We start from the raw sequence: 15,870 nt of genomic DNA on the forward strand, positions 1-15,870 counted from the left end.
ACTTGTGCACCATTACGCACAAGTCGGTGCATTTTGCGTCCAAGACATATATAGGACTGTGAACGGGACATGGGGGGCACTTTTTTTTTTTTTTTGTTGCAAATAGTCTTTTTAAGTTTCTTTTTTTTTAAAGTTGTATCATTCTGAACATTCATTTAACTGAATACTTGTGCATTATATGAAAAAAAAAAAAATAGATTACCACCTGATACAGCTCCGGGTAAAGTAGTGTGCAGCTGTATAGCTCCAGTAAAACAGAGTCGTTTCAGCACCACGGACAGCTCCTTTACTTCTACTTAACCAAGAAAAAGGCTGAACTTTATTTCAGAGATTCACACTAATAAACTGATATCTATTCACATCTGAGTGAGAATTCTAATGTGAAGGTTAGCTTTGTCTTATTATTACTTTAAATAAATAAATAAAAAGCTTTCCAGCCACAGTATTAGGCCTATAATCAGCCCCACAGTCCCAAAAATGAGAGCCAGAATCTGCACATAAAACCAATAGATGTACATATAAAACCCCTACATTAAGTCATAAGACAAATTGTGTGATTCTGACAAGATAAAGCAAATAAAAACATGAGTATAGGGCATTGCACGGCCTGAACCTATTAGCCTATGTTGTCATTACATAGTCTTCTACTTACAGTAGCCCTGTGCAGTCTCACTCAGATTAGCTGAGGATTTTGCTGCGTCTGTGCCATCTGTCTGGGAAATGCATACTACATGCTGCACGCTAGACGTGTTGAATGTTTTTGAATTGGCTTCATATGGATTCCTTTCTTTTTAGTCAGCATACTTAGATCTAATTTCCAAAGATGTTTAGCATGAAGACTCCCTGATTTTTGAGTCAAAGGAGGAGGAGGAGGTGGCGGTGTTGGGAGGGATCTATAGTCCAAAGCATAGGGTTTTATGCTGAAACAGTGCCAGGTTTAATATAACCTATACTTGCGGTCACACGGCAGCCAAAGAAATGACAAGCCCGTACAGGAACAATTCTTCGACTTTCCACTCAGCTGCACTATGGACGTAGGAGTAGGAGTGCTGTATCATCTCTGTTCTGCTTAAATAACATGTTACTGTCTTGATGACATTTAAAGCCAGGAAAAGCATTTAAGATAGAAAGCTTAAACAATCGGTTTCGTGCCACTGAACTGCAGGCTTTGTATTAATTGTCAGCGGTTGCCCTCGTTCCAGTCATTTCATCCGGAAGATCAGCCTCAGCTTAGCCTTTACCATCAGTGTGAATCACTATCTTACTCCTTCTAACTTTTAATGTCTGGAGTTACGACTGTTTCCAAACATTTTAGTTTTGCTGCTGTTGCTAAAGCTGTCTCTCGCATTAGCCTTCGCATCTCCCTTTTCCTGTCCCCGTCTCCCTTATCTTGATTATGCAGCTGGATGATTGAGTCAGCTATTTTGTATGCAAGTTGCCTTAGCTTGGTTCTTTGTGGAGGAGAGAGAGAGAGAGAGAGAGAGATCGTGCCGAGGATACTGAGAGAGAATTACAGCTTCTCATGACGGTGAGGAGTGGAAAAGACGAGGCTGCCCTATTCGATAAATTGCTGTTTGAGAGAGACAGATATCCTAGGGGGACAAGCGGTTTTGGAAATGTGACCAACCTTTCTAAATGGAAATGGCAGCGCACATTACAGTTTGCCACGGCTCTATACTGTGGATGACTTGAATTGAAGCATCCGAAACTCTTTGTTGCCAAGTTAGTCTGATATAAACCCCATTTGTCTGAATTGAAGAAGATTTTTAGAGGCGAGTCATTTTGTACTGTGAGCGTACACAAATAGATGTGGAGTCCTTTGGAGAAGAGAAACCTTAAATGTAAACACATCCTGTTTGTCACTGTGGCGTCCCCAGTTGGAGTCCACTTGGGGACTTTCACCAGATGTCATTCCCCTTTATATCTCAACATGTTTCCTGTAGCTTGAGAACTGTAAAGGACCAAAAAAGCCCATATAATCATCTTTTTATGCATCCTGTATTGCTGATCCTGACTCAATATGTAGCACAGATGATGTGGGTGTGCTGAGGTTTAGTGGTGCCTCCCATTGTGATGATAAAGACGCAGTTAACGGCAAATACATTACAATGCAAATATGTTTACGTCTTCACACTGATGTCACATTGTGGAAAAGTTACCGAGGCTCGGCCGACTGCGTGTTTAAGCAGCGATGCTCTGGCTACACGGTTAACAATGTGTAAAGTGTAATCAAAGGGACCAGTTCGGGTTTGTAGACAGAGCTGTGAAACATATGGTACGACAGCATGATATATTTCGGTTCGAGCTCCGCAGCTCTCTACAACCGTAAAATCCTAACAGCTACTTCCTGTGCTGTGAGTAGTGTGTGTGTGTGTGTGTGTGTGTGTGTGTGTGTGTGTGTGTGTGTGTGTATGTGTGTGTGCCATTTAACAAGAGCTGTTGCACCACCTCAGTCTCAAGAGTCCCATGTGACACTCAGCTGTTTTATAAAAGAAAGAATGAGCTCTTTTTCCTCGGTAGTGGAGAATGGTAAGGTCATGAAATTAGACACAGTGGAAAAGCAAAAGAAAGGAGGGAAAAAATATGTAATTTCCTCTTTAGTAAGTACTAAATGTCTGGATTGGATGAAGCAGATATCGTTGTGTTTGAACAGCACAGTATAGTTTAGTTATAGTCACATTGAACCAAACAGGATATTATAGTTATAATCTACATTTTGTATTACTATTTATGGCCTGCATTTTCTATAATATGTTTTTCTCTAATCTTAAGGCTTACAATTTAAAGATATTAAATTATATAACATTTCTCAGGACTGATATTATCATTGAGTCTTTGGGTTTTAATAAGAAAGAACTTTGGCTCCTAAAATAGAAAATGTTAAAGGAGACATATCATGCTCATTTTCAGGTTCATACTTGTATTTTGGGTTTCTACTAGAACATGTTTACATGCTTTAATGTTCAAAAATCACATTATTTTTCTCATACTGTCTGTCTGAATATACCTGTATTCATCCTCTGTCTGAAACGCTCCGTTTTAGCGCCTGTCTCTTTAAGCCCCCCTCTCCTGAAAAAGCCCAGTCTGCTCTGATTGGCTTGTGTGAAAAATATGGTGCACCTTTGCAAAGGTAGTTCTCAAGCTGTGGGAGATATACTCTAATGAGCCTGCATGTGACATAGGAAGACAAGCAAAATCTGAATGGCTTGTTGAATCACACGTTTTCTGATCTAGACAGCCCACAACAAACTGACTGGGTTGTCTTATATCACAGTTTGTGGGTTGGTAGACACTCCAGATACCCAAATGTATGAGCACCAGCACTGCAAAAGTGAGTTTTTCGTAATATATCCCCTTTAACATTTATTGGTTTTATTTGATGCTACCCTGAGTATCAGCCACGTGTTATGTTAGTTTTGAAAGCATGCGGCACTGAATTCATTATAACTGTAGAAATGTACTTTGCTTTGAATCGTTATTTCTCTGCATTTCAAGTTCAAATTTGCAGTGGCCAGCCTTGTGAAGAGTTCTTTGTGGTGAAGGACAGGTCCATCAATGACACTGTCAAAGAGTTGCGCCTCAGGACAACAGACATGAAAAGGAAATGTTATTGACAGTACCTTAACATTCAGCAAAGGAAGGCAATTGGTTGAGAATTTCCAATATCTAATAAAGGCTGTAACTTGCAGATAAGGCTGAAAATACAAAAAAGCTGCTGCCCCTTCAAGGCAGCTGCCCTCGCATTTTATTCAGACAGTGCAAAACAAAGTTGGACTGTTACTGAGGTGATATCTCCTAGAACACATGCAAAAAAAGGAAACCTTTTCGCCTTGATTAAGCAGCTTGTGAGTCATTAACTGCACATTGTGTTCACAGAGCTGTGGCCTGGTCTCATCTCAGGAAAGAATGTATTTGAATTTACTAAGGGGAGTTTATTGAAAGTGGCAGCAATGGCGATGCACCTTTGGATTCCAGGTGCGTTTCAAGAAAAAAAAAAGAAGCAGATGGCAGGTGTAAACATTATGGCTCATTTCTTCTACTTACTAGCATCTTATGTGCTGATTACAGTCCGGGAGAAAATGAGATGACTGCCATATATAGTGATTTTTACACATTCCTTGACAACCGATCAGTGGGTAACCTCTGGGTCTGAAAAGTGAAGCCAATGCACAAGTGCCTTAAACTTGCATTCTTTCTAATAGCCAGCAGGGGGCGACTCCTCTGGTTGCAGAAAGACGTCTGATTGTATAGAAGTCTATGAGAAAATTACCCTGCTTCTGACTTGATTTATTACCTCAGTAAACATTGTAAACATGAGTTTATGGTCTCAATCGCTAGTTTCAAGTCTTCTTCAATACAGCATGAAGTTCATTTAGTAAATTATGGTCCTATTTAGAGTCAAATAGACCATAAAGCAGGGGATGCTTTAGGGTGTGGCTACCTTGTGATTGACAGGTTGCTACCACAGCGTTGTCCGGTCTGGGCAGCACGGTCTCACTCCCAACTTGTCAAATACCGCCGTTTGGTAAGTGCCCCTCGGCATTGGATACCGATGCACGGAGGTGCCCTTTAACGACTGTAAGTTAGGAACCAGGCTTTCAACTACCGCCAATGTAAACCCACCTGCGGCGTTACTCGACGGTCAGAACATGTGACGTAGTATTAAGTGCATGAGAGTCTGCTCAGGACGGGCGGGAGGGGTGGCGGATGGGTAAAACAAACACAGGACTTACACCCAGGAGACCAGAGGTCTTAGAGCGGTCAGTCACTCAGTGGTCAGGTGAGTCATATGTCAGTGAAGTTGACATAAACCACGACCGTTTCCTAACCCTAACTAAGTGGCTGTGTTGCCTAAACCTAGCTGGCTGTGAATATGCATGTACTGTAACAAGCGTATATTGACACGCAAAACGTCCCTGGTCCGTCCAAAAGTAATGCAAGAGGGGTAGCCCTCGTAGAGCCTTCTGGTTGCAAAAAATCTAAATGGCGAAGGACAAAAACCAAGATGGTGATGGCCAAAATACCAAACTCGAGGCTTCAAAACGGTAGTACACAAACCAATGGGTGATGTCACAGTGACCACTTCTTATATACAATCTATGCAACTGAGAAGCTAAGGAGACTATATGTCCATGAGAAGACAGCTGGAGGCAGTAAAGTTGGAATGAGCTGCTGTGCCATTGACAGATTGTGGGGCTCAACCCGGAGATGTAGGGAATCACTCGAGGGTGTGAATCAGTCATAATTAATTTAGGAGTGCACAAAAATTAATCCACCCAAGAGTGCCAGAAACGTTTCTGTGTAGTTTCCCCAGCCACCTGCTGGCTGCCTTATGACAGATGAAACCCTTTAGTAAACAAGCATCACCGAATGGCAGAGTGAGGCGTATTGAACATTACTCTGTCTCTTCCTTGCCATCTTCTCGGCAAAAGTAATTAGATGCTGGGATGCAAAAACACCACGGCAGTGTATCTGCAGGCACCTGCTCTGCTTGATGAATATCCTGTACATGAGAGCCCATTAAAGCTGGCGATACATAACAGTTCTGTCAAAGCTCACTTCACAGAAGCTGGGTTTTTACTGTGTCAGGGGACGTCCCCAATCGCCTTTGCTAAATTCATTCATATTTTTGTAACATCAGATTATGCATATGATGATGAGTGTTGCAGAATGCGCTGTGCCTTATGGTGAGCGGGTCACCTTTTCATTACAGACCAAGAGCAGGGGTGCTTTTTCACATTTAAAACTCACACCAGTAGAGTTTGTAGATACAGGGCACACAGAGATGGAGCTGGTTCACAGTATGCAGGACTGTTGGAGCTCTGTGAGGCAAGTATGCAACATATTTCCTTTGTGCATTGTACACAGCACAAACCAATACTTTGCACATTAACACACACACAAGCACTGGAAAAAAAAATCTTCTTATCTATTGCATTTTATGAACCTGAACTCTTACTCTTCTTATTAGTTCCAGTAGTCTGAATAATTAATTGCTATGGCCAGTTTCTTTAAAAGGCAATAGCTATGTTGTTGTTGTTTTTTCTCCTGGTCCCACAGCACAAAACAAGCAAAACATTTCTACCGGGGGTTAATATGAACCGATCGGTTACATTTGACTTAATATTATTCAGCATTATTATCATCTTAATGACAAAATACAATGGAATTACATTATATTTACATCAACAGTGTAACACAAAGCTACTATCTGTATCAGTTTATGTCACAAAAATATCTGTTTTCAGATTTAGACCAGAAGTGAGCATGGCATATAACGGAAATTGTTAGAAATTGTCTAATCTGGTCAATTTTCTGCATTAAAGGAACAGTGTTTAACATTTCGGGGACCTACAAGCAGAAATGCAATATAATATTCAGAATTATGTTTTCATTAGTGTATAATCACCTGAAACTAAGAATCGTTGTGTTTTTTCGTTAGCTTAGAATGAGCCCTTCATATCTACATAGGGAGCGGGTCCTCTTCACAGAGTTCGCCATGTTTCTACAGTAGCCCAAAACGAACAAACCAAACACTGGCTCTAGAGAGAGACTTTCACTTTTTTACGTTACCTCTAGGCCACCGTAGTTCTCCGACACGCTTGTGAAACTGCAGTAGCGTGAGCGGCAGAGTGCAAAACCGTGCTACCGCCAGCCGCCAGCCGCCATCTGACTTCTGTTACTCCTAAAGTAGTGTTATTATGGGAGCGAGGCCAGCAGCTTAACCACAGTTTTGCACTCTGCGGCTCATGTTTGCGTAGTCTTGGAAAGGGAGGAGTAATCGAAGGGGAACTCAGTTGTTTGCGATCTGTAACCACACCACTAGATGTCACCAAATCCTACACACTGTACCTTTAAATTGTTTTCTACTATCATATACTCCTCATACATATACATGATATGTATAATTGATCTGCCAATTAAATAACGTATAATTTGATATATTAAAATTAGATTTATATTTAAACCCCACCTTCAAAAAAAGATCTAAATTGAGTCTAAATAAAAGCTTCGTAACTGTCGTAACAGTTACACAGGAGGAAATCAATGATGAATGTATTCTATACAGAGTCACATATACTGTAAGGCGTCAATCATAAAGTAATAGAAAGTCATGAAGGCCATATTAAGGCATTTATGTGGGTTGCAGGCACAGGTGCGATTATGTCTTATTCATTTTCTTTGTTCCAAATCATGCCAGGAAATGATCAAAACAAAGCGTGACTTGGTGACGGCGTTCAACGGCTTTACCTTCTGTGGTAGTCAGACGAACAAAGAGATGATGAATGAATAACTGGATGAGAATTAGTCTCCTACACTGTATATAGTCCAGATTGTAACTGCTCTTCATCAATCATATAGAAGGGATGCTATAAACACATTACGCTGCAGCTTGATGAGGTAAAATATGTATCATAATACAGTGTCCTGTCAGTTGAGTTCTCCATACAAAGTAGCTGCACCTGCACATTTGTATGCAGTTCTTTTTGGTGCACACTTGAGTTTGAATGGTACTTATCTCATCTGTTCTTCATGAATCGGCGTGAACGTGTAGTCAGGTGTGAATGAAACAAAGATGACAATGTGCCAATGACAATTCAGTGGATGTGGCTGATTATCTTGAGCGGAAATGCTGTTTTTATAGTATTATATAGATTAGACCTTTGTAGCTTTGGATCACACAAATGATTTACTGTCCATCATTTTAATAGCTGACAACTACTTAAAGGCAGTGCTGGTACTCTCTGAGAAGGCACACAAAATGGGCACGCATGTGCAAAACACACTGAAACATACTCTCTCCCTCACGGAAAAGACAGAACACCAATCACATTAATTGGTTCCTCGGGGAAATATAAACCCAAGGAGTAGGTCTGCAAAGTCCAAGACAAAGTCCACCAAACAGGAAAATATATTTAAGACTTCAAGCTGTCAGTCTATCAAATTAAAGTCACTTTATAAAGCAGACTTTTTTTCAATCTCTCGTTCGGCTGCAAGCTTCATATCTTCTGTTTAGATAAATATATTAGATTTCAGCACAGTTACAGATAGTGTTATGAAAATGTAGCAGATTATATCCCTGATTGGTAATTCAGCATGATTAGGTAGTTTGCAGTTTCCTACCAATTATGAAATTTAAACCAACAGCTTTTAAAGATGACAGATGCTCTGTGATTAAATGGCAACCACACGCCACACAGTCATCAGACAGTGAGGAAATTATGTGAGGTCAATAGGTGCCAAAAGTCTCATCATAGTGATCAAAACATGTCCCTCCTCCCTATGAATGTTAACAACCCCGGTCGGTGCTTGTAAACAGCTGATACACTAATGATGCACTAAGGATTAACCTGTTCAATGACTTCTGCAAATATGAATATGTGTTCTTTTGCCAGCATGATGCAACAGTGTTGGTCTTAACATGTAATGAAAATCTCTGGAGTGTCTACCAACCCACAAACTGTGACATAAGACGACACAGTCAGGTATTTGTGGGCTGTTTAGATCAGAAAACATGTGGTTCAACAAGCTATTCAGATTTGTCTCCCCTTCCTATGTCACATGCAGGCTTATTAGAATATATCGCCCATAGCTTGAGATCTACCTTTACAAAGGTGCACCATATTAATCTCTCAAGGCAATCAGAGCAGACTGGGCTGTTACAGGATTGGGGGCTTAAAGAAACAGGCGCTAAAACGGAGCGTTTCAGACAAAGGATGAATACAGGTATATTCAGACAGACAGTAAGAGAGAAATAATGTGATTTTTGAACATTAAAGCATGTAAACATGTTCTTGTAGAAAGCTAAAATATAATTATGAACCTGAAAATGAGCATGATATGTCCCCTTTAAATGCTCCCTTTCTATCCAGCACTCTTTGATGAAGACTTGTAGTACTATTCCTCTGCCTCTGCAAAGCAAACATTTTCAATATCTCCAAATAATGTTAATTTGTTTTCTTTTTCTTAAACAGTTTTTCATCCCCTTAATGCTAATTTATAGTTAATCCTTGCATGCACCACAGTAAGATTATCTGATCGATTTTTCCCAGCCTCTCGGAGTTATCCATTCATCTCCCGATGCAAAGAAAACCACGCTGGAGACCTCTAATTCAGTTAGTAAAGGTAACTCATCTCTCTAAGTAAGGAGCTCACACTGTTCACTGTTTCACATTAATTCACACATACATGAGAACAAAGACGAGACAGGAGGGGGCGTTTTACTTCTGTTTTCTGCTTGTAAACAGTCACACTGCTTCCAGGTACGTGTCCCATTTCTGTGTCTTTGTCTCCAAAATAAATCGTTCAACCAACAGCTTTTTTGTTTTTTTGTGATTATGATAGAAAGGCCGCCTGTCAATCACAATCCATTCAAGTCAAAAACAATACACTAACTTCTTAGTTTGTTTGACTAGACTGTTCCGCCTGCCACAGTCTGAGCAGTGAATATAGTCGGGTTTTACACAATTACAGCTTATAATTGACGCACTTGTCGAGTAACTCATAACATCTGCAGCAGGGGTGGGTTTGGAAACTGGGGCCAGACTGGGGCACAGATTCAATGAAAGGGGTACATTTGGGAAATTGTTGAAAATGTGTTACGATTCAAATTCAATGTCCTGGTTCTTGGCAATAATAAATTGTCCATTATTGATAATTACCATGTTTGTTCAGTGAAATAAATGAATGTCAAATTAACAAATTGAACATTCTTACATAAAAGAATATCAATTATGGACAGATAATGAGACAATGAGCCCTTAGACACACAGATGTAAAAGAGGAGCAAGACCCCATGTACTGACACAGAACATTTTGTGTCTCTCTGTAGTTGTTTTGAATCTCTTTGTGGTGACTTGATTGACTTTCCAACAAGAAATTAGTAAATCACTTTATACAGATTCTCACAAAGTTGTCTTATGGATAGAAAAAAATATGGCAGAGGACAACCAAGTGAAAAGAGTCTATGTCTGGAGGAATATATAAGATTTGATCCGCAAATAACAGCAAACAGAAAACACTAAATTTGCAAGGACATTGCAACGAAGATTTATTCAAGATATACCACGCCAATCACTGACTGGAAAGATCCTGCAGCATAAAAACCGTAAACCAATCATTAAATGCAAAGGGGCTGGAAGAGCACAGCTGCGGAAAGTACAGTGATCCAACTCTAGTCGGTCGGACAAAACATAAATTGGATGCCTTCATTTTCTTCATTTATCGACATAAACTCGGCCATGTTGCGGTTAAGATTGAGTCAGAGGTAGTTTTTTTTCTCTTCCTTTGGTTGCTAAGGTCTTTTCTATGCCTCCGCCAACCAGTCATGTTGCAGTTTACATGCATGTCTGTCCAAAATGTCATCACTTTATCTTGTTAGACATTTGTGTGAAATTGTCATAATTAGCATATGAATTATTGAGTTATAGCCAAAAATGTGTTTTATGAGGTCACCAAGATCTAATCAGTTAATCCTTGAGTCCAAGTGGACGTTTATGGCAAATTTGAAGATATTCCCTCCAGGCGTTCCTGAGATATTGCGTTCACAAGGGGACGTATATCCCGTAAACAATGCCTCTGCGACGGCGATATAAAAACCTTAACTCTGACTTTAAGGGAAATCTTAATTTAAGGTGTTTTGTGCATTGGTCCCAGATAATTATAAGCCCACTACCTATCAACTTCCTCCTCTGGCCCTGCCTCTGATCTGGAGTCAGTTTCCAACTATTTATTTTGAAAAAAGAACTATGATAAAAGAAAAATAGCATGTGTATCATAATGTGATCAAACAACTGAAAACACTTTGCACTGCTGTGTAAGGGTAATAGATGTAATAGATGTAATAGATAACATGACGTCAGAGACGTCCTTTCAGTGTTCATAAACAAACTTCTGACCCTCAGAGTCACCTCACACTGTTGCTGGTTAATGTCTCTGCTTTGATTGATAGTGGAGCTGTTTTTTGCCCCTCACTGACTGAACAAACATTTAAGTGTACAATCATCTGAAGTGAAAGCCAAGAAGACAAGGGCCAATCAGATGATCAGTCCAGGATTCATCTACACTTTGATGTTGTGTGAAGGTCAACCCTTAATCTTCCTTCACACCACAGCCAACCGCATTGTTGTATAAACGTCTGATGGATGATTTGAGCAAGTCGATTGCTTCCCGTGGAGCCAGCTCTATAGAAGCCATACAGGGGACAGACTAATGCTCTTGAGTGCTCGGTGGCTGATGACCCCCACAAATATCCAGCTGACCCAAATAACAAGGTCACCGTGGTCAACTTCAGACAGTGTTCTTCTGATTATAGATGTGTAGGGACCTCTGTGACTCGCTTACATTATTAGCATTGCTTGAATGGTTATTATTTCCACTTTTCTTTGAAAGCAACTTGAGAAAGAAGCCTCCATGTTAATCTCGAAAAAAAAACCACTACATGGGCTTCGTCTGAAATTGCATTCTATTCACTACATACCCAATATGTGTACTAATGTTCAACATACTGCTGGGTGAATAAACAGTAGTACTGTATGTATCATTTCGGACTGAGCAGTCATTTTTATCGTCACTTCCTGAGAGCCTCCTTCCCAGTTGGAGACCTGTAACCATGGTAACCCGTGCCAACCTCACGAGACCAAACAATGATTTGTGAGAATCACAAATTCTGAATTAACTTAAAAACTATATTACGCCTAGCAAAGTGATATCTTACACTTAAATTGAAGCATTATTGATGTTACAGAGCTGTCCGTCAACGTCTGTTATGAACGTTGTCGTCACTACCGCATTGCATTGTGGGATATTTATGCCACCGTAGTGTCACGCGTTTGCATAATGTAATATTTCACTGGAAATAGTATGCAATTTACATATTATTGGTGTCATGTTAAGGTTTTGGACATACTAAAATATCTGACATACTGTTTAAGTGTACTAAAGAGCATGTTAGTATGGAATCTCGGATGCAACCATAGTTTAAGTCACCTATGGCAACAACTATGGTTCTCCTGGAAACTGCTCAACATCATGTTTGCGAGCATGTTGCAGAAAGAGCACAGCATTGACAAATTTAATGTGTTGAACATATTGTGTTTAAATTCTCCCTTTCAAAATAAATACCTTGTTCATTGCTTGTATTGGGATGTTTTAGTAACGAATGCTTGGACAGAAATGTCTTTCAAGAAAAAGTTCACTTAATCAATAGGAATCTTATCGGACAACTGGTACATTGTAGCTTATCAACTTAATATAAGTACACACAAAAAATACTGTATTCATATCCTTGCTATTTTAAGTGTATTTAAGTGTATTTTACTTAAGTACAAATTTTCCATTTCATATATATATATATATGAATACTTATATACTCCACTACATTTCAGTGGGAAGTATTGTACATACTGCCATATTTAGGAGTACTTTAACTTACTTTACTTTAACTAATATAGTTAAGTTGTGGCATGTAGATTTAATTCTCATTCATAATGAAGAATAAAGCCACACACGTGATTGTGAGAGATCATTTCCACTTCCTACTACAACAGCCACTTGACTCAGTGTGCAGCTGTTGTGACAGAAGGCTTTTGTCACACAACAATCCCGGCATCTGTTTTACTATTGAAGTTCTGTATCTTTTCTGCCTGAAAGACGGCAGAAAAACAAAACCTCATGTTTTATTTTTGGGACTTTTAATGGTCTTATTCTTGTAAGACAATCACCACTCGAGTGAATGAGGTTTGAGCAAAGCTGAGGCATCGACTGAGCTTCTCGCAAGGACCAATAGCTTACAATATGACAGAGTGCCGATTGACAGAGTCAAGCTTAATTCAATGAGAAGCTGGCTGCTTTAAGGAGCAGCTGAGAAGGGCAGGTTGTAAATAATATGGTGTCTGACTCATCAATAATTTCCTCAGCCCATATGTCTAGCCTTCGCAACCTGCGGACGACCTTGTTTGTTGTACCGTGGGGTTCAAAGGTCAGCTTTGTGAGGAAATAATTAAGTAAAACGTCTTTTGATAGCTATTGACTTACGGTGTGCAAGCTGCCAGTATACCTCTAATGCTTCTCTACATCACAACTTAAAAGCCTTTAAGCGCCTCTGTCAAGATGGTGCATAGCTTTTAAGGTTTGGCAAGGGAGCAACTTCGCTTACCTAAGCACATGTGTCCCGTCACGATTAAAGAGTGCATCACGTCTCAGAGTGTGCTGTTCACTGGCTCGAACAGAGTTACTTCATTTTTAATCAGTGAATCAGTTGACTAAACAGATTGTCAGTGAGAAAGTGAAGATAGGACATTGTTACCATAGAAACTGCTTCCAAACTTGGAGCAAACATACTAGCATCTACTTATAAAAAATGTGCCAGTGTTCACACCATTAGCAGGCCACAGTGTACCATAACACTCATATTGGAGAGCGTTGCTGCATACTTGACTTGGTGTTCATTGACACTATCTGAGCCTTTAATATGATGCAAATTATTTGAAGAGACGGATTTCTACACAGTCATCTAAATGAGGTCTCGAAAAGGCAGAGGAGTAAGTGCTTTAAACAATGACTTGCATAAGGGACCTTAAAAAAAAAACTAGCATGATAAATTAATTAAGACGCGCAGTGCTTGTAAAGAATCCCACTGAGTCACTAGTGTTTCTAGCGTTGCGGCTGATTAAACAATGCGGTTGTTTGGAAAAGAAAGTGTCCTTTACAGAGAAGATTGATTGCAGGGCAACAAAGCGAGGCAGAACGCTGGACTTTCAAAGCAATAACTGAACCGAGCCACATCAAATGGAAAAAAATCACTATATTTGGTGTGCCCAGAGCAATGAAGTCAGTGTTGGACTGTGCCAAGTTTTGAGAGTGCCGTTACCAAATACTACAGATCATGATTCGGATCGGATGCAAGACCTTTCTTGGCAGCTTACTTGCTGCTTACGGCAGCGAATCAGAAACATATCAATATTTACCTGGATAAATGCCATGGTGAGTCTCTGAACAACAGCCAGATGAAAAACATCCTGCGAATACATCTTATTTCTCCCAACAGCTGATGCAATCACATGCAGGCAAATGTCCTGGTAACATGAACACTTTTGCAAACATACTTTTTTAATAATTATTATCTAGGTTGACAGCTGGCAAGAAAAGTGGTCCATTCCCAGCTGCAGAGCACCAATCTGACGCTCCACCTGTTGTCTCTCTTCTCTCACGCCCTCCATTGCTCATTAAACAGCGCTGCCTTTCAGGCCGAATCAGCTCAGCCTGGTGATCACCCACTGTGAGAACCAGAGCGCAGAGAGAGAACGGATCTGGGCTGCCAGATTGTCAGGTCTGTGAGGTGTTATTCCTCAAATAAATATGGAGATTATGTGGAAAGCCAGTGTGCCAATTATGCTTTCCCACTTCTTTAGTAAGACCTGGGATCTGTGTGAAGCTATAGGCTCGATGAATAAAATGTAGTGTCTCTTGTGATTTGATGAATATGCTCTATATAAAATGACAAGGAAACGGGAGAAAAGCGTGAGGTTAGCTAACTGTGGTGTCAGGATGTATTTGCCACATTCAGAGTGCACTTCATCACTAAACCAAGGTGAGAACTTCAACCACTGCAAATAAGATATCCTTTTAAGGAGGATGATCTCCTCTTTTCAATGAGGGGCTAAGGCAACATTAGAACTAACCTGTCTCCTACAAAATTACGTTCACTTACAACTAAACTGCGGTGTCATTTACAGTTCGAGGGAAACATTTTCTCCGGGATTTCTGTCGCAGTTTTAAATAAAATACGTGTTTAATGTTGTAAATTGAAAGAAAAAAAACACACAAAACTACATTGTTAGCTTTAGTAAAAAATTAGGCTGTCAATTGATTGAAATATTTAAACATGATTAATCGCATGATTGTTCATAGTTATTAGTGATTAATCACAAATTAATTAAACATTTTTTATAGCTGTTCAAAATGTACCTTAAAGGGAGATTTGGAAAGTATGTCATACTTTTATCAACATTAGAGTGGGAAAATATGCTGCTTTATGCAAATATATTTATTATTCAAAGTAATTAACAACACAAAACAATGACAAATATTGTCTAGAAACCCTCACAGGCACTTAAAATGACTATGTTACGGTGACTTTTAGATGAACAGCGGCCTCCTGGGAAGGTTTGTTTGATCAATCCACCTCATTTTTTCATTTAATATTGTAAATCTCAGCAAAACTTTAACTTATTGTTTCATCTAAAATTTACTGGCATAGGAATATCAGCAGAACTTCAACCGCATTCAGGATAGAAGAAGTAGAGAGAATGAGCAGAAAAACTCTTTAAACACCAGCTCAAAATCCAATACTGTATAATCTTCATTTTTAGGATGGATTGTAGGATTTGGTCTGTTGTCAGTTTGGAAACGGCCATTTAAAAAAAGAACAACCAAAATTTGGATGCTCTCCATAACCTGTCTGAATTTAGAAGCTGCCCAACCCCTTTAGGCAATATACAGGTGCCAAGGATCTTCACACTTACAACCTGCTGCCAAAACCACTGGCAAATCCCACATAAACCTGAAATTAAAAAGAAAGCAAAACACTAAAGCATGACCGGTAAGGTAGAAAGTCGCTATTTAAATGCAGTCCATTTACCGTTTACCACGTATCCATGTGCATGGCTTTGCTAATGCAAGTCAGAGTCAAAGTTCAATCATACTATTAAAGTAAGTAGTCTATGTATAGGACCAACCCAGACAATATACTACGTCACAGTGGAACGCAAGCAATCATTACAGGTCCTCGCCTCTGTATTTTCCGTTTGTTGCGTGTCTGTCTGGAACATTGCTGCTGGATCAAGAGGTTGTCTGATTGTCACAATTGCA

The 15,870-nt window shown here is 39.7% G+C and overlaps 1 protein-coding gene across 1 annotated transcript in view; it reads left to right on the top strand.

Annotated features, from left to right (window-relative positions):
• Window positions 1-15,870, top strand: part of elfn1a (extracellular leucine-rich repeat and fibronectin type III domain containing 1a) — an 86,438-nt gene that overhangs the window by 831 nt on the left and 69,737 nt on the right. The gene's annotated exons all lie outside the window — the stretch shown is intronic.

The sequence above is a fragment of the Sebastes fasciatus genome, chromosome 13 (genome assembly GCF_043250625.1).
Source record: "Sebastes fasciatus isolate fSebFas1 chromosome 13, fSebFas1.pri, whole genome shotgun sequence".
NCBI lineage: Eukaryota > Metazoa > Chordata > Actinopteri > Perciformes > Sebastidae > Sebastes > Sebastes fasciatus.